The following is an 18,663-nucleotide window of genomic DNA, read 5'->3' as shown; positions in this document are numbered from 1 at the left end:
TTTTTACAGTGAAGTAGCAAAGCATCGAGTGTTGAAGCTGAAGCAAAAAGAAAGCAGCGCTTTGATTTTTTGCCTCGTCACTTATCAATGAATATTTTTAAATGACTGTATTTGAAAATTTAACATGTTCCAATATAAGTGAACACAACCGTACAGTAGATGATCTTGTACTTGTTAACTTTTTAATAAAATCAATATTATAATGTTATAATCATGTATGTCTTGCTTCACAATCTATATTGTCATCGTGCAGACTCAATCAAAACCCAACCCATTGCAAATTCTGGGTGTAAAAAATTTAGAAGAAAACAGAATACTGGTTGTAAATACTATCTTAATTTAACTCAAAGGGAGACTTGCTTGTGTATAAACATAACATTGCCGGTTGAGGTTCACATTGATATTTTCTTACAGAACGGGAAAAAGTGAAGATTGTTATCACATATAAAATAAAACAGTTGATAAGTCTTAACAACTAAAATAGTGTAAGATTTTTACAATCGGTGTATCAAACATTGTTATCACTATGTAAGAGTACAACACACATACAAAATAAACAGTCGAAATGTGAGAAATACTTACCACAACGCAGAACCAAGATGTTAAAAATAGAGAAATAATGCAAGAATCAAATGTATAGAGGTGAGAAACAATGGAAGACCCAGATGAAAATAGTATTCTGAAATGAAATAAAACACAATTTATTAGGAATACAAATATAACAAAAGTAAGCTTTAAAAGTAACCTTAAGTTAAACTGACACTAACTTACAATTAGACGGTTGAATTGATTTTCTAAATGTTGTTAATTCCATGTAGCAGCAAACTGAAGGTGAAGGTGGGTGTGTAGTGTTTGTAGAAAGTTGGATGAAGTTTATGAAGCTTAAATTTACTATATATAATGTCAAAAGTAGTTGTACTTTTGACATCTACTTTTTAAACCTGAATATATAATGTCAAAAAAGTAAACATCTACTTTTTAACCCAACCCAGCTGTAAGTTGACCAAAAAAAAGCTGTAAGTTGAAAAAAAAAAAGTAGATGTACAGACTGAATTCTGACCACTGTTCACCTTTTTTCAGCAGACTGCTGAATTCTGACCACAGTTCACCTCTTTTCAGCATACTGACCACTGTTAACCATTGTTCCCTCTTTTCAACCAAGCTGAGTTCGGACAGTTGTTCCCTCTTTTCACCCTTCTGACCATTGTTGACCACTATTCCCTCTTTTCAACCCAGCTGTTCACCTCTTTTCAACCTGTGCACATAACATCTTTTAGTTGGGGCTTGTTCAAATATTAGTACAAAACCAACAAGATATTGGTTTCTTGTTTAAAACCAACAAGATGAAGTATATCTTCTTAACGAACAGTATCAAAGAAAAAAAATATGTCACTAAACTGATTTATCAGCATACGCAATCAAATAACATGATAACACAGCCAAATCTAATACCTTGAACACAATTACATTAATGTGCACTGATTTTAAATGTATTTTTTCTCCATAAGTGATATGTAGTCATTACACATAAATCTGATTCTAAATGTATTTTTTCTCCATAAGTGATATGTAGTCATTACACATAAATGAAAAAAGAACCCATTCAGGAACCAAGAAGTCTTGTAACAATAAACAAGTATGAATGTGGACTAACTTATCACATTTATCATCATCTGGTAGTAAGCCAAGCATGTGAGAACCACAAATATATAATGTGCGAATCAAGCAAAGAAATCAATCAGGCAAACCTTTTAACAGATCATAACTAAATAGCATCCCAATGTAAAGCATAGGCTCAGTAACTCCCTGTAAACATATGAATAATAACTAAAAGTTGGATAGAAAATTTTTAGAAGTAAATAAGAGAGGACTGTCTGAAATTGTGAATACCGGAATAGTTGTTTCAAGCAGACGTAGAATAGAACGGGACAGTCTTGAAACTTTCTGAATTTAGTAGAAAAAACAAACCAAAATGTTGATTAATAAGGATGGGTAGATATTATCACATCTAAACGGAAATAAGAAACAGACTGAGTTAATTACCTCCCTAACAACCGAAGCAAAGTTATCGTCCAATATGATGATGTCACTACTCTCTTCTGCTACTTCAGTGCCTTGAGTACCCATAGCAAGACCGATATCCGCCTCATGTAAAGCAGGGGCATCGCCAGTTCCATCTCCAGTAACCGCAACGACATGTCCTCTTTTCCTCAGAGCTTGCACGAGTAACAGTTATTGTTAGGAGACGACTTCCCCATCACCTGTCATTATCCACCACGCATATGTCATCTCTCACATGCATGAATCAAGAGGGTATTGTTGTAAAATCACATACTGATATCCTCTCAGCTACTTCGAGTCTTTGTGCATCCGACATTGCACGGAAGGACTTCCTTTCAATTAGGTTTGGCTTGGTAGCGTCCGCATCTGACCCAAGTATACTGCATTCTAACGCAATTGCCTTGGCGGTTTGAAGATTGTCACCCGTCACCATTCTTACCTTAACACGGGCCTTTACGCACAGTTGGACAGCAACTCGGACACCGGGCCGACATGGATCCTACAACGCAAAAAAACGTCACCATCTAACACAACATATAAGATATAAAGATAGCTAGATGAGCATGTTTTCATGGGTTAAGAACAAGATCATACCTTCAAACCAACTATTGCTAGCAAAACAAGATCACTTTACGGCAACACCGCCTCGCTTTTTCTCATCGGTATGTTGCTTACTATATCCAAGGCCATACGAACATGATGTTTCAAATTAAATCCGACTCTCCTTCGGTGAAGTAAATGGAACAAACTTCCACTTCACAAAAACAAATTATTCATATAAATTTCTGACAATTAATAGCTCATTTCTCATATATGTATTTCAGATTGACTTACCAGCAAAGGAACTCAGTAACAATGCATACGTGGTGAGGTGAAATTACTGCACCCATGAAGAGCACAATATTTGGATGTCGAAGCCTCTTCATCACAGATACCTGCATCACAATATCTGGCAGGTCCTTCGTTAAATAATGCTTAAACTTTGACGTGAATCTGCACAATAGAAACGGGTCAAAATGTATTACCCCAGTAACTCTGTTAATCTTATGAGTTACTAATTTAAAAGAATATGATTTTATACCCAAACTTTCATGTAAAACTTTCTAAAATTTATTACAAGTTAAGAAATAACTATCTAAGTAGGCTCTAAACATATTACCAAGGTAACTCTTTCAGCAATACAGTAATCAACATTAGTTCCTTTGTAATTGCAGAAAAGCCTTTCAAACAGTTCCTCTACAGAGTAAATCCAAGACTCGGATATATACTATATTTTACGGAGAAACCCATATGATGCCAGGTCAATGTGTGTCTAATTTGTTATATCATTAAGTATATATTAAAAAGTGTGGTATGATGAGCACTGTAATGTTAAGTTTTTTATAGCGGCGCTATGCAGTTAATAGCGGCGCTATAGCGGTGCTATAGCGGTTAGCGGACGTCTGGGGTTGTAGCGGTCCAAATAGCGGTGGCTCATAGCGGTTCCGCTATTAGCGGCGCTATAGCCCGCTATTTGGCCGATATTTGCCGCTATTTGGAAACCGGTTGTAACATCCTTAAATTTTTCGCTCGTTTATACTAATAAACAACACCATTTTAGTGAAAATATTGTTTAAGTACATGACTTTCATTAAAGAAGTTCATAAGTAACAAAAACCTTAGTCGACTAATGACTAGGTTAAAGCATTGAAAAAGATGTTCAAAACATGTTTACATCCCATATACAAAGTTTTAAGGATTCAAAACATAGCGGAAGCTTAGAAATGTAGTGTTCGGTTCTTCATATATCACTTGGTCGCCACCCGTAAGATTTGCAAATTTACCTATGATCAAAACCATTAAAACATTAGTTTTGATGTTAATATATAATATAATCACAAGTTTGAACATCACATTTAAAATGATAAAAACAAAACAACTATTCTGGGTCTACCGTAAATTACGGTATCACCGTAATTTACGGTGAGTCCTGGAGATTTCTGGTCACCGTAAACCAGGAGATATTCACCATAAAATGTCTGACCCTTACCGTAAATTACGGTATTACCGTAATTTACGGTGGGTCCTGGAAATCCATGTCTTGTTTTGGTTTTGTTCATCTCACTCAAAGAAATCTTGTGATTCGTTTTTCTAAGACTCGTTACATCCAACTCTAGTAATTCTAACATGTGATAAATGTCAACCAATAACATACAACAATCCATCATATCCCGGAATATAAATCATGTTTTACTTGATTATTTGACCCGTTTGGCTCGTCTAAGGAATCCTCCTATATGACGACTACCAACGGGTACCAACCGAATTTAGTCGATCAATCGTTACGACGACTTCATTGTTTTATTCAAAACACTCTTATTCAAAATTCAATTACATATTTGAATCATCCGATATAATAAATGTAACGGAAACAAGTTACATACCTTTAAAGCAAACCCTTCAAACGTGCGTCCACACTGGTTTGTCCGCTAGATGCCCCGGCTTCCTTCCCTAAAGAGTTCAAGCACTTTATGTTTAGAACTCCATGTTTTACATACATAACGCACATTCGTCATACTTCATAATTATGCGTTTAAAACTTAACAATTCAATTTTCAAGCCTTCTTTGAGGCATTTCAACAAACATTATGAGGGCAGAATTTCTACATCATTCGTATTCATGTTTATGGCTTGCTAATTAGTTAACTTAACTTCAATAAAGCCATCATATATCATTTAAACATCATATTTTTCTGGAACTATCTTCTAAGGTCAAATTACACTAGAATAATCACTCAAAACCCTAGAGTTCATCATCATCATGTAAAACCCACAACCCACCTTCAAGGTGTTCATGGAGTTTCCTGAATTTGGTCATGATTTCACATGGAATTGGCTAGGTCTCACCTCTAAACACCAAATCAATTCTAAACTAATCAAATAACACACATGCAACATCAAATTTTCAAATTTCCCAAAATCATGAGAAATTCAAGTTACGAGATTTCGTTAGATTTTGCATACCTTACAATCCTCTTGTGATGAGGATCATGATTCTAAGCTCAATTTTTGATTTTGACTTGGATTAATCCTTCAATTTGCAAGATTAATGAAGTTTTAGGGTTTTGGAAATTCCCCTGGTCGCCCTCTCTCTCTGTTCGATCGATGCCCACCCTCAAATGGGTGAACTTTGTATTTTGATTACTAATTTAGTACTAAACTTTCAGTTTTGGCTAGTTTAGTCCCTCAATTTACCATTTAGCTTTAAGTTTAAGTATTTTAACTTTAGAGTAAGTTATTTCAAGACTATCAACTAACTGGGTTATAATTTCCTAGTTAGTTAATTCTTGTTAAATTAACATCACATTTTAAACACAGAGTTTTATGTTTTTGGGGTGTTACACCGGTATAGCGGTCATAGTGAAATTAGGTCAAAGTTCAAAAAATCGGTCAAAAGTCGCCTATAATCGGACCAAATCAGTCAAAACTGGATCAGATATTAGTCAAAATTTGACCAAATCGGTCAAGTGAAACGAATTGTTACCTTAATTCGAACAAAAATCAGTTGTTGAAGAAGAGATAACTCGGTACTATGCCTGATGAAGAAGAGAAGGGGAGTGGGAAAACGGCGTATGATGAAAGTGGGGATGATTAGGGTTATTTAAGTTTGGGACCAGTTTTTCACTTGCAAGCATCTCAGCATGTGCTTCAGCTGCTTTATCTTTGATCTTAGAAACAATAGCATCATGTTCCTTTATAGTTAGAGGAACACCTTTTGCTATTATTGCTTTTGCTATATCATCCTGGATTTTCTGCTTCAGACTCTTCTCCTATAAATAAATAAGTTACTATTAATAATAATAATAACAGCAACAATAATAATAATAATACTATATAATCATAATAATCAACTTACATAAAACGATCAAAGCAATATAAAGAGTCATCTGTACCTTATCTTTTGCAACAGATGGCCACGGGTCACTTTCAAACTTGATATATCCTTCTAATATAGCATCAAATATGCCTTTTCCTCTGTCTCTGTAATTTGTTGTTGAAGCCTCTTGTGCTTCAGATAGTTTAGTGTATCCTCTCGGGAGGAACAAACCCTTCCTTCCACCTGCCGAAACCAAAAACATAAGTTGGATATTGTTCCGTTCATAAACGTCAACAGGTCTAGGTGTTCGGAATGATGACTGATAATAAAAAAGGATCATAAACCAAAAGCTGACAAATCCACACCGATTACAAACAATTATATCGTGTCAGTGTGCTAAAATCGTTCAAACCTCACCAGACTAAACAAACTAACACACATATAGACCAGTGGCAGATTTAATTGGCGAAATCAACCAAGTTTTTGTCCCAAAAAAATTATATACAAACCTAATACAGAGAAATTGCCCTGTATAAACAAGTTTCCCTCATAATAAATCCGTACGGAAAGATATTATGACCGTGCACTTAAGTTTTGGATTGATCATCCAGCGTACATCATCATATGACTAATCCTGAATATGATTAACTCTATTGGTTCAATTTCTGGTTCAATGTCATGATGAAGTTGAATTCAACCATACAAAGTCAAACAGCTTTGAACAGTTAAACTAACGAATTCCTAACAAACATCGTTGACAAATAACAACTGAACAATAATATTATCAGAAATTAAGTCAATAAAGTGTAAACAGTACACAAATAGAGTCAAAACTCCAATAAAACCGAGACACAACGTATTCGTGGTTACAAATTGAACCCAACAAAAGAAGAATCACCGTTTCAAAAATTCCGATTAACTGTTAGAATACGAACGAACAGTAACACATATATTCTGCAATTGTCCTCCATACACAACAAATTGAACAATAACAACGACTACAAAATGCAATATAACAAAATTACATAAACGAAAAAATGATGACGTAATCATACCATATCATTCCTAACTTTCTCGCCGGAAGCCTTCGTCTTCTCTCACTTCACCAAAACCACACGAAAACGAAATGAACGAACAAAAACGGTTACACAGCGACAAAATTCAACCGGAAATCACGATCTCCGTCGTGTATCTCGGCCACATTACCTCGAAACCGCCTCAAACACAGAGATCAGAGAATTCAAACATGATGTGGTTTATAACGGTACCTAGAGGTCAACCCCAGTGGATTTTATGTCGAATAGAGAAAAACCCCAGTGGATCTTGTGTTGAATAGAGAGAAAATCATCGATTCGGTGTGATTGAAACCAAACCCCTTGTTGCAGCTTATCCTTGATAGCAGTTGCACCAACAAACACAAGTATATTAACAGCCACAAAGAAACACGACAAATAAAAAGCTGAAAACTGAATCACCAGATTGAGTTTAAAGATTTAACCTTTATTTGACGCTTTGGAAAACACCAAATCAGCAGAAGTAATCATCAACAAAGCCAAATCCAACCATCTACCAGCAATCATGAACTCCTGAGCCTCCAAACACAAGCTACTCACTTGTTGTTCAGCCACCTGAGCCAAAATTCACAAAATTCAAACACAAATTAACCAAAAATACTCACCAAATCCACAACAAACATATCAGCAACGGTTTTCAGTATAGTTTCAACTTGCATAACCGTTAATTAACAAATCCACTTACATAACACTCAACGTTTTCAGTACAGTTTCAACTTGCTTTACCGTTAATTAACAACAAATCCACTTACATAACACTCAAATTTCACAAATTCAAACACAAATTAACTTAAAACACTCACCAAATCCACGAAAAACATATCCGAAACAGTTTGTAGTACAGTTGCAACTCTTATAACCATTAATTAACAACAATCCACATGAATAACACTCAAATTCACATATTCAAAGTTCAAACACAAAATCATTAGCTCAAACTATATACAGTTAAACGATTACCAGTATTAAAGCCAGATCTGAACAGAAGAAGATGAGGATTAACACGAGCAGCAACGGATCTCGGAGAAGTTAACTGCCAGTTAGTCGAACCCTAGCCTTTAGTTCTCTGGATCAACCAAAAACAACATATTCAACAACAGATACAAAGTAAACTAAAGCTATATTAAACGATTACCGGTATTAAAACCAGATCTGAACAGAAGACCATGAGGATTAACATAAGCAGCAGCCGATCTCGGAGAAGATGGTTTAAAACGGTACCTAGAGGTCAACCCCAGTGGATCTTATGTCGAATAGAGAGAAAATCATCGATTCCGTGTCATTGAAACCCTATCCAAACACATATGTAGAAGTATTAAGCAGATCAGACTCAAATAACAAACAAAAAACTTTAGATGTGGTTTAAAACGGTACCTAGAGGTCAACCCCAGTGGATCTTCTGTCGGATAGAGAGAAAATCAACGATTCGATGTCATTGAAACCCTAGATCTGGAAATCGCCTGGGAGAGAGAAAGCAGCTCGGGATGGGGGCGGAAAAAATGATATTAGAATGAGAAACCCTAAAATTGATTTGTGTACTCCCGTGTGTTTTTTTTTTTTTTTTGAGTGAAGGGTATAATTGGAAGTGTAAATTATATTGTGCTTTAGAGGGTTGTACAGCATGCTTTAAGGGTATTTTAAGGGAATTTTTATGGACTTTAAGAAGTCCTTTGGATATGCTTTATAAAGTAGTATAGATAGACAGTAAAATAATGCCAAGACACCACGGACAAACGATAAGGAAGAATCACCTTCAACATAAGCAACTAGTTATTAAAGTCATTAATACAAAACCAATTAAGAAGTGCAATAGATTAAAAATAAAAAAGTATTATACTAAACACTTGTCTTCACCAAGTGATGTAAGAGACTTAGGCAAACATGGCCTTGATTGTCAAGAACTCTTACGATCAATCTTGGATCCCGAGACGACTCACACACTCTATGATGGACAATGGATGATGGTGGTGGATGATGGTGTTGTGATGGTGGTGGGTGGTGGATGAAGTGTGAGAGAGGTGGTGTTCCAAGGGATGAGTTGCGATGGCTCCAAGCACTCCTATTTATAGGCTGAACAGAAGCCTGGGCACGGCCCCGTGTCCGCTGGGCACGGCCCCGTGCCCGTCTGACACTATCTCTCTTCATTAATTGTAATTCGCAATTACAATTAATGCGCCTGCAGTACTTTGGGCACGGCCCCGTGGTGAGCAATAGAAGCTTCTACAGGTTTGTCTTTTCTGCTGCTTCTTGGGCACGGCCCCGTGCTCGCTGAGCACGGGGCGTGTTCAGTCTTCTGCCTTCTCTGTTTTTCTTGGGAGGATGCTGTCGAGGGGTCGGGCAGTCCACTTTTGTTCCCTTTCTTGTATTTATGTTAGATTTAGCTGTCTTTTTGCTTCTTTTGTTAATTTGAGCTCATTTAATCCTGAAAATACAAAAGGAAGACAAAAATACATTTTTTCCAATATTAGTACTTAAAAAGGGTTAGTTTTATGCCTCATTTGATGTAATTTATATGTTGCATTTTACACACATCAAATATCCCCACACTTGAATCTTTGCTTGTCCTCAAGCAAAACTCTTTAATATGTGGCTTACACTCCCAAATGGAATGGATAGAAGAGAAGGTTTTGGGCTTGTCATAGAGTGTCGGGATTTTCCAAGATTGTTTAGGTTTTATTTTTACTTATTTACAATCCTATTCGTCATGATTTATTAAAAACTTTTCATAAGGTAAATTATTTATTAAGGCATAACATACCTTTCTGAAATTCCATTTATATACAAGTTCACATACCTCACGGGAGAAATCACTCACACTCGGCCGAAGGTGTATTTTTAGTGAATCACTCGAGAGCGGCATGGAACTTATTCCTACCATAAGCATGCCAAGCAATCAATCCTCCTCCTTTTTAACTTTATACCTTCGTAAATATCAAGAGGACTTTTTGGGTGAAGGGTTAGGCTTGGGCTAAAGGTGGGTGGTTGGGTTAGTGGTTAGTAGAAAAGGGCGAAAAGCGTAAAAAGCGTCGGTTTTCGTAAAACATTTTGTTTTTGTCACTTTCTACTTTCAATGAAGTGTTTATTGAAACAAGCTTTTGTTTAAGGAGCTTAGTTTGTTTATTTCAAACTTCATTGTAATATATATATATATATATATATATATAGTCATACGAAAACCGAGCTTGTTACTAAAATAAAAGGCAAAAATAAAAAGGGTTTTTGGTGGGTAAAAAGGGTTTTGGGTTAAGAAATGAAAAGGTTTAGGCTCAAGGGGTTAACTAGGGGGAATTTTTGGGTAGGTGAAAAGAAAAATAAAAATAATGGTGTTGCAAGAAAAAGGGTTAGTCCTAATGCCTCCATCATTTACTTACTTGGGTTTAAGTTGGTAACGACCGGGAATGAATTGTCGTGGCAAGTTCTAGAGTTGTAAGAACCAAGCGGCTATTCACACAAGAAACGAAAAATGAGCATTTAACGTAAAGATGTATATTTGTATGCTCAATAAAGGCTCAAAACTCACTTTTGTGGGAATGGGTTTTTACGTGATCAAGTATATATAATCAAATTTTAACTAAGCTTGTCATGTCATTTCATAATTTTCTCATGTTGGTTCTTTTTATCACGACGCAATCTGTTGTAAACTTATAAAAATATAACTTTGTTAGTCTTAGAATTCCCAACTTAAACTTAGACAAGTAGAAAAAAAATGAAAATTTTTGAAAAAAAATTGGGGTGATTAGTGGTTCCAATAGAGTTTTGTGTAAGGCTTGTTATTAGGACTTGCAAAATTCAAGGTTTTAGCATCCCCCCCCCCCACACACACTTAAATTACACATTGTCCTCAATGTGTCCCAAAAATAAATTTTTAGGTTGATTGAATGTGCAAAATGGTGTTAAAAGCAAAATTTTAGGTTACTGGCAGTCTGGACACGGCCCCGTGGTGACCGGGCACGGCCCCATGTTCAGGTGCCAGTAACAATAATTAAAGAAAAGAAACAGAAGCCTGGACACGGGGGCCTGTTCGGTGAACACGGCCCATGTCCAGTTACCTAAACTGGGCATTTGTCTGCAGGTTGTTCAGCACGGGGCCGTGTTGGCTGGGCTCGGCCCATGCTGAGCTTACTATAATGGAGAAATTGTTGTCGGATGGCCTTGTTTTTGTGCATGGGGCTATGTTTCTCGTTTCCCTTGTCATCCTTGACCACCATGAGTGTGTTTTAATTATTTCAACCTCATCCAAACCTTAAAACCATCATTTCATTAAAAACCATAGAGAGATATTACATAACGTTCCTAAAAAAATAAAAGAAAAATCTTAGCTAATTAGGTCAGGAGGTACACAAAGTTATCATAAAGAGTTCTACTTTTTGTTAAGAAAACTTCGGGAATAGTTTCCCGATGTAGTAGGACTCTCGGCCGATGGTTTCCTAAATGTTGTTAAAGCCATTCTTCTATCTCCCTTGGAAGGAAGAAGTTGGCTTCATTTTCCTCAATATCTTGCGGAGGAGGGGGAACAACCACCGGGACTCCTTGTACTATCCCTTGCGGAAGCTCCGGGTGTATAGCGTACCATTCGGCAGGTATGATGACTTCGGGAACCACGTTCCATGTCCTTTGGGTTATTATAGGTACCAAAGGAGGAGAGGCGAGTAGGTTTAACCTCTGGTGCAAGAGGTTTACTTCTCGGAGACATCCCTCCAGTCCCACCGTTAGATGGTTGATACGGTCGACCAATGCTTCTTCCACCCCCAACATTTCATCAATAGCCTCTCTTAGGGCGTAAACATAGTTTACAAGAGAGTCTTCCGCCGTTGATGATCTCCTCCCCTGTCGGTTATTTCTTGCTGAAGACGTTCCGCTTGTTCTGCTTGCCATTTCTGGGAAATAGACCGAAGAGAGCTCAATTTTCACGAAACAGAACCTTAGACACGGCCCCGTGCTCGCTGAGCACGGCCCCGTGTCCAGTTGTCTGCAGGTTTTGAGATCAAGGAATCTTGAAGTTTTAAATTATTTTTATGGTTTTTATTTGAGTTTTAAGCACAGATAATTTAAAACAAAGTTATACAACTTACTTTGAGTAAGATCCCTTGGATAATAACCTTATAAACTTCACACCAAAGGTTGGAATCATGGAGTTTCCAAGCTTTAGTGGAGGAGATGTTATGAAAAATTGAAAGAGAAGGCAATGAATAAAAGTGGAAAAGACAAGAGGGTTCTTTGGAACCTTCTTTTAGAACTTACCTAGGATAGTATGAGTGAAGATCCCAGGAATCTCTGTCTTTTGAGTTGGTCAAAAATGAGCAGGAATCAGGCTGCATTTAAAGAAAACGACAGCGCGCTGGACACGGCCCCGTGTTGGTTGGACACGGCCCCGTGTGCAGTTAAAATCCTGACATATTTTGTCCGTATTCTGACAAAATCAGCAGAGAATCTTTTAGGTGGGCATGGGGGTGTGCTAACCTGGACACGGCCCTGTGTCTGGAAGCTGTCTTATGGAGTTTCTCCATTTTCTAAGGAACTTATTGATATCGGGTGGTTCCTTACTGGTTGGAACAACCCCAAAGTGCCTAAGATACCTTAATTGCCCTAGACTAAGACGAGAACGCAAGAGGTTGTCGGTGAGGGTAATTCCTATGTTTATTTTAGGTGGACAAGTCCAACCCTTTTCCGGGCTCTCGTTAAAGAAGGTATATGCCGAATCGCTCAGGTCTATGTATGCACCGAACGAAGTCGATGGAGAGTCCTTCACGGCACAATTGGCACAGGGACGACTATCGTCCAAGTCTTTGCTAGAATTGAAGGTATTTTTGGGAGCAACGAGGTTGTTGGAATGCGATCCCAACACTTCTTCATGGTCATTGTCTTGGGATGGATTAATGAAATCCTTCCTAAGCTCTTTTAACCAATTTAGAACTAGATTTTCTAGTTGAAATAACTCATCAAGGAGCATTTCTCCTAGAATATCTGGTTGGGTGCATTCGAGGGAGAGATAGTGATTATTTTTACCTTCGCCCCTCTTAAGGTTATAGGGAGACGGCGGGTCTATATAGTGGGGCTTATAATTTAGAAAGTAACATTCTAATTCTTTATGTTTGCCTCCACATAATTGACACCACGTACCATAAGAGTGCCGAAAGTAAAAAAGATCATCATCACTCATTTTTGTGTCAGAAATTACCAACCGTCGGGATCTTACGGTTTTGTTTTCAGTAACTGAATCTTGGGCATGGGGGCGTGTTGAGTGGGCACGGCCCCGTGTTCAGCTTACTGTCTGACTTAAAACAAGATTGCCAGTTCCAATGATCGGGCACGGGGCGTGTTCAGCGGGCACGGCCCGTGCTGAGTTCTGCAGAAGCTGAAAATTTAAGAAAATCCTAAAAAAACTAAAAAGAAAATAAAAAAAATGGTTAGGCCGTTGATTCCTAACTTTCTTAAAATCCTTGTGTCCCCGGCAACGGCGCCAAAAACTTGATGTGCGTAAGTGTGTATATGTTTTAGATATATATTTTGAGCCCTTTTTTTACACTTTATCCAAGTTTTAAATTTATAAAACATGATATTTACGAACACTAAACACACATATGGGCAAGTGCACCCATCGTGGACGTAGTATAGTGTAAGATACCGAGGTTGTCCAAGGACAAAAGAGCTTTTAGTACCGGTTTATCCTCAACGTCTAATCAAATCAAATGTTAGAAAAAAGATTTTTAAACTAAGGAAATAAAACTAACTAAATGCTGAAAAATAAAATAAAAATAAAAACAGATAGACAAGATGAATCACTTGGATCCGACTCGTGTGTTTGTATAACCTTTGATTATTTTCGCACTTTTGCACTTGTTTAAGAGATTATCTTAATTATTGTAGTAGGCCCCTCTTTTGAAGGCGACGTTACCCTCAACCCAGTAGTTTGAGTCAGCAAGGATACAATCCTAAATAGACGGGTTATAGTATTAATAGTAGTTAACTTATGAGGGGATCAAAGAGTTTGGACCCCCGCCATCCAATACCTTTGGGTATTGAAGGAGGTCCTACTAAATTTGACCAAGGTCCCTTGCAGGACCTCTAAACGCTGAACAAGGGCAAGACCCTTACTAAACTGTTCCCTTAACCCGCGACCAGGTAGCCAACATATCTCCATATAGACCGTGGAGATATGAATGGTGAAAATCTTTTATTTTATATGGACAGTAAAATAATGTCAAGACACCACGGACAAATGATAAGGAAGAATCACCTTCAACATAAGCAACTAGTTATTAAAGTCATTAATACAAAACCAATTAAGAAGTGCAAATGATTAAAAATAAAAAGTATTATACTAAACACTTGTCTTCACCAAGTGATGTAACGACCTTCAAGGCATGCAACAGAGAGTCAACAACTAGTTGAGCGAGTGGGTTGTTTAGTAATAATGTTCTTTTCATAAATCGTTTGTTTGTTTAGTAACCCATGTATCGTTATTAATTACATCGCGGCCCTCCAGGCATGTGTGCGAAGATTAGTGGGGGTTTCCCATGTATTGTAGACTAGTTTTATTTGTATCGCGGCCCTCCAGGCATGTGTGCGAAGATTAGTATAAGTGTCGTGGCCATACCAGGCATGTGTGCGAAGAACAGTATCAGTATCGCGGCCATTACAGGCATGTGTGCGAAGAGTAGTGGGGGCTTCCCCATGTATCACTAGTCTAGCAGTATCTATATCTGACCTTTCCCAACCGAGGTCAGTAATCCATAATTCCCAATAATAACGTAAGTACAGGTAATCATCCAATCCCATTCCCTACCCCGGGAATGCCATACCTTGGTAAGAGTGTGAACTCACCTTGGTTTGCTCGGTATGCTAAGTATGTGCTCACAGTTAATCAATCAAGTCCTAAAGTACGCACGTATACATAATCAGTTTATAATCACGAAGTTCACGTATGGGAATAATCACAGTGGATCAATGATCATCAAGTAGCACAGAGCACGTATTCAAGTTCATACAGATCATGTTCATCATCTAACGGCAGTTAATCAATCCAGTTAAACACTTAACAGAGTTAAATGAAGTTACTGTGCAAATTAACCATCCGACGAACACCCCTGTTTCATCGTTAAGCCCCTTCGACGAAACCCCCTTTTTGTTTCGTCGTGATGTCTTCGGCGAAACACTTGTGTTTCGCCATATCCGTTTCGTCAAGATTGGTTTCGGCGAAACACACTTGTTTCGCCATGCCAGTCTCCTCGTCCAGTGTTTCGTCAAAACATCAGTTATGTCACATACATATCAGTTACAGAAATATTCACAGAACCCTAATCATCGATCTGCCGTTACACTCTATTATCAATCATCATCATCAGAAATCATATGGTAATCATTCATAAATCACAATATTCATATCTCACTGATCATAACATAATCATGGGTAAATTTTCAGACAATCAAGTATATGATTTAACTATTGCATGAGTAGTACAATCACATGATCAACATTAACCAAATCCTATTCTGATCATCATCAACCAACAATCCAAACTCTATATACAGAAATTGTAACCGATAGAATCTCTTCAAGTAGGGTCAATTTATCAAGCAAAAAATCATGAATACAAACCTTATATAGCATCAACCCTAACGACTTCAAGCAAAACAATTAACACGGATACAAATCAAACAATCACGCAAGAGTAAAACACTAACCGCGATGAACGGGGTAACAACGAGATCGATTTGGGGCTTCGGGGACACAAGATTTGCCGTCACACAGAAGAGGATAGAGTTCTCGGGTTTAGATTTTCGCCAAAGTTATGAAACAGGAGTCGGTGTACGCTAATATACTCGTTTTACCGTACTAGGCCCGTAATGGGCTTCGGCGAATAGTTGGGCCAGCGAAACAGCTTGTTTCGTCAAGATGAGGATGACGAAACAAACTTCTGTTTCGTCGTGATTGGTTATGGCGAATCTCCTCGTTTCGTCGAGTTGTTATTGGCGAAACACATCTTGTATTTCGTCGGGTTGTTAAAATCTTAAATAGTTATAAGTTCACAAATCAAACACTTCATATATAAAACACATAGCATGTCAAACAGTCATCTCGAATTATAATCCAGCGTACAGTTACAAAGCAAACAAGTCAAGTAAGTAAACAACCAAGTAGTCAACGTGCAATAAATGCGAAAGTGGAATCTCGGAAACTCGAGTTGTCACATTATCCCCAACTTGAAAGAATTTTCGTCCCAAAATTTAGCATGCGGTTACTGAGGAAGCTAGGTAAGTTGTATCGTTTACTGGTTTTCCTGGGGTGTCACATCATCCCCCCGTTGATTTGGAATTTCGTCCCGAAATTCGGTAGTAGCTTCAGCCTCAGTAGTAGTTGCATTGTTCTGGAATAACTGGGGATACTTGTGTTCCATCTGGTCTTCTCGTTCCCGGGTGTACTCTGGGCCACGACGGGAGTTCCAACGAACTCGTACAAGAGGTATTCTGGTGTTCTTGAGGACCTTAACATCCTGGTCCGTGATTTCAACAGGTTCCTCGACGAAATGCAGCTGTTCGTCGATAGTGAGTTCCTTCAAAGGAACTATGAGGGTCTCATCTGACAGATACTTCTTCAGATTCGACACGTGGAAAACGTTATGAACTGCACCGAGTTCTGCTGGTAGGTTCAGTTTGTAGGCCACTTTGCCTATTCTTTCAATGATCTCGAACGGTCCAACGTACCGCGGATTGAGTTTGCCCCGTTTACCAAAACGAACTACACCCTTCCAGGGCGAGACTTTGAGTAGCACTCGATCCCCAACTTGGAACTCGAGTGGTTTCCTACGCTTATCAGCGTAGCTTTTCTGACGGTCACGAGCCGCCGCCATGCGTTGTCGTATCTGTGCAATTCGTTCAGTAGCATCAACTACCATTTCTGGTCCTGTGATTTGACTATCCCCCACCTCTGCCCAACAGAGAGGTGACCGGCATTTACGTCCGTATAATGCCTCGAATGGAGCGGCTTGGATGCTGGTGTGGTAACTGTTGTTGTACGAAAACTCCACTAACGGGAGATGTTTTTTCCAGCTGTTGCCGAAATCGATAACACATGCCCGAAGCATGTCTTCAAGAGTTTGGATAGTGCGCTCAGACTGCCCATCCGTCTGAGGATGATAAGCTGTGCTCATGTCTAGCCGTGAGCCAAAAGATTTGTGCATCGCTTGCCACAGTTCTGAAGTAAATCGTGCATCACGATCCGAAATAATGGAGATTGGCACTCCGTGCCTCGAAACAACTTCTTTCAAGTATACGTTTGCTAATGTAGAGAACTTGTCAGTTTCCTTGATAGCCAAGAAGTGAGCAGACTTTGTGAGTCGATCCACGATCACCCAAATAGTATCGTTCCCACGCTAGGATCTAGGCAGGCCAGTAACAAAGTCTATGGAAATTTCCTCCCATTTCCATTGTGGTATCTTTGGTTGCTGAAGTAGGCCTGATGGTTTCTGGTACTCCGTCTTGACCCTCGCGCAGGTCAAACACTTGCCGACGTAAGTTGCTATGTGGGCATTCATGCTAGGCTACCAGTACGTAGTTCTGAGATCGTGGTACATTTTATCCGAACCTGGATGTACCGAGTAGCGGGACTTATGAGCTTCATCCATTACCAGCTCGCGTAAGTTGCCATAATGTGGAACCCAAATGCGTCCTGTTACATAGTAGGCGCCGTCTCCCCTTTGTTCTAATCGTTGCCTTGAGCCGCGTAGGGCTTCAGCCCTGACATTTTCTGGTTTCAATGCTTCTACCTGAGCATCCCGTATCTGTGCAGGAAGACTAGACTGAATAGTGAGCTGCAAGGCTCGTACACGCCTAGGTGTGGTATCTTTTCGGCTGAGGGCATCAGCCACAACATTGGCTTTGCCTGGATGGTACTTGATAGCGCATTCGTAATCATTAAGTAGCTCGACCCATCGACGTTGCCGCATGTTCAATTCCTTCTGCTTGAAGATATGCTCGAGACTCCTGTGATCCGTGTAAATAGTGCACTTGGTACCGTATAGGTAGTGTCGCCATATCTTAAGCGTGAAAACAACAGCTCCAAGTTCTAAATCATGCGTAGTGTAGTTCCGTTCGTGAACCTTAAGTTGGCGCGAAGCGTAAGCAATGACTTTATCCCTTTGCATCAATACACAACCAAGACCCTGAATCGACGTGTCGTAATAGACCACGAAATCGTCTGTGCCCTCTGGCAATGAGAGAATGGGTGCGCTGCATAGTCTATCCTTTAAGTGCTGAAAAGTCGTTTCTTGTGTATTACCCCAACGATAGGTAACACCTTTCTGTGCCAGTAGCGTAAGCGGCTGTGCGATCTTTGAGAAGTCTTTGATGAACCGTCTGTAATAACCCGCCAAACCCAAGAATTGGCGTATTTCCGTTGGTGTACACGGTGCAGGCCAGTTTCTGATCGAGTCTACCTTGGATGGATCAACATGAATCCCATCCTTATTCACCACATGGCCTAGAAAGTGGACTTCACGAAGCCAGAAGTCGCATTTTGAAAACTTGGCGTACAGTTGTTCCTTTCGAAGAAGTTCCAAGATAAGTCGTAGATGCTGTTCGTGTTCCTCCCGACTCTTGGAGTAGATCAGGATGTCGTCGATGAAAACGATGACGAACTTGTCTAGATACGGCTTGCACACTCTGTTCATTAAA

General features: G+C 38.9%; 2 long non-coding RNA genes across 3 annotated transcripts; both read right to left on the bottom strand.

The window, feature by feature from the left end:
* Positions 1-470: 470 nt before the first annotated feature.
* On the bottom strand, positions 471-2,264 carry LOC110939205. Its single transcript, XR_004894388.1, has 3 exons — positions 2,044-2,264; positions 772-1,255; positions 471-679 (listed from the first exon to the last, which is right to left on the bottom strand). It is a non-coding gene; the product is annotated as an uncharacterized LOC110939205 (long non-coding RNA).
* A 77-nt stretch (positions 2,265-2,341) lies between these two features.
* Positions 2,342-8,691, bottom strand: LOC110939207. 2 transcript variants are annotated; one of them, XR_004894386.1, is made up of 8 exons: positions 8,365-8,691; positions 8,126-8,280; positions 7,951-8,056; positions 7,416-7,545; positions 6,973-7,308; positions 2,896-3,054; positions 2,656-2,815; positions 2,342-2,512 (listed from the first exon to the last, which is right to left on the bottom strand). It is a non-coding gene; the product is annotated as an uncharacterized LOC110939207 (long non-coding RNA). The 2 variants fall into 2 exon arrangements; XR_004894387.1 differs by lacking the exons at positions 2,342-2,512; positions 2,656-2,815; positions 2,896-3,054 and adding an exon at positions 5,998-6,160.
* Between the last annotated feature and the right edge of the window lie 9,972 nt (positions 8,692-18,663).

This window comes from Helianthus annuus, chromosome 5 (assembly GCF_002127325.2).
Source record: "Helianthus annuus cultivar XRQ/B chromosome 5, HanXRQr2.0-SUNRISE, whole genome shotgun sequence".
Lineage (NCBI taxonomy): Eukaryota > Viridiplantae > Streptophyta > Magnoliopsida > Asterales > Asteraceae > Helianthus > Helianthus annuus.
This window is presented reverse-complemented; position numbering and strand designations above follow the sequence as displayed.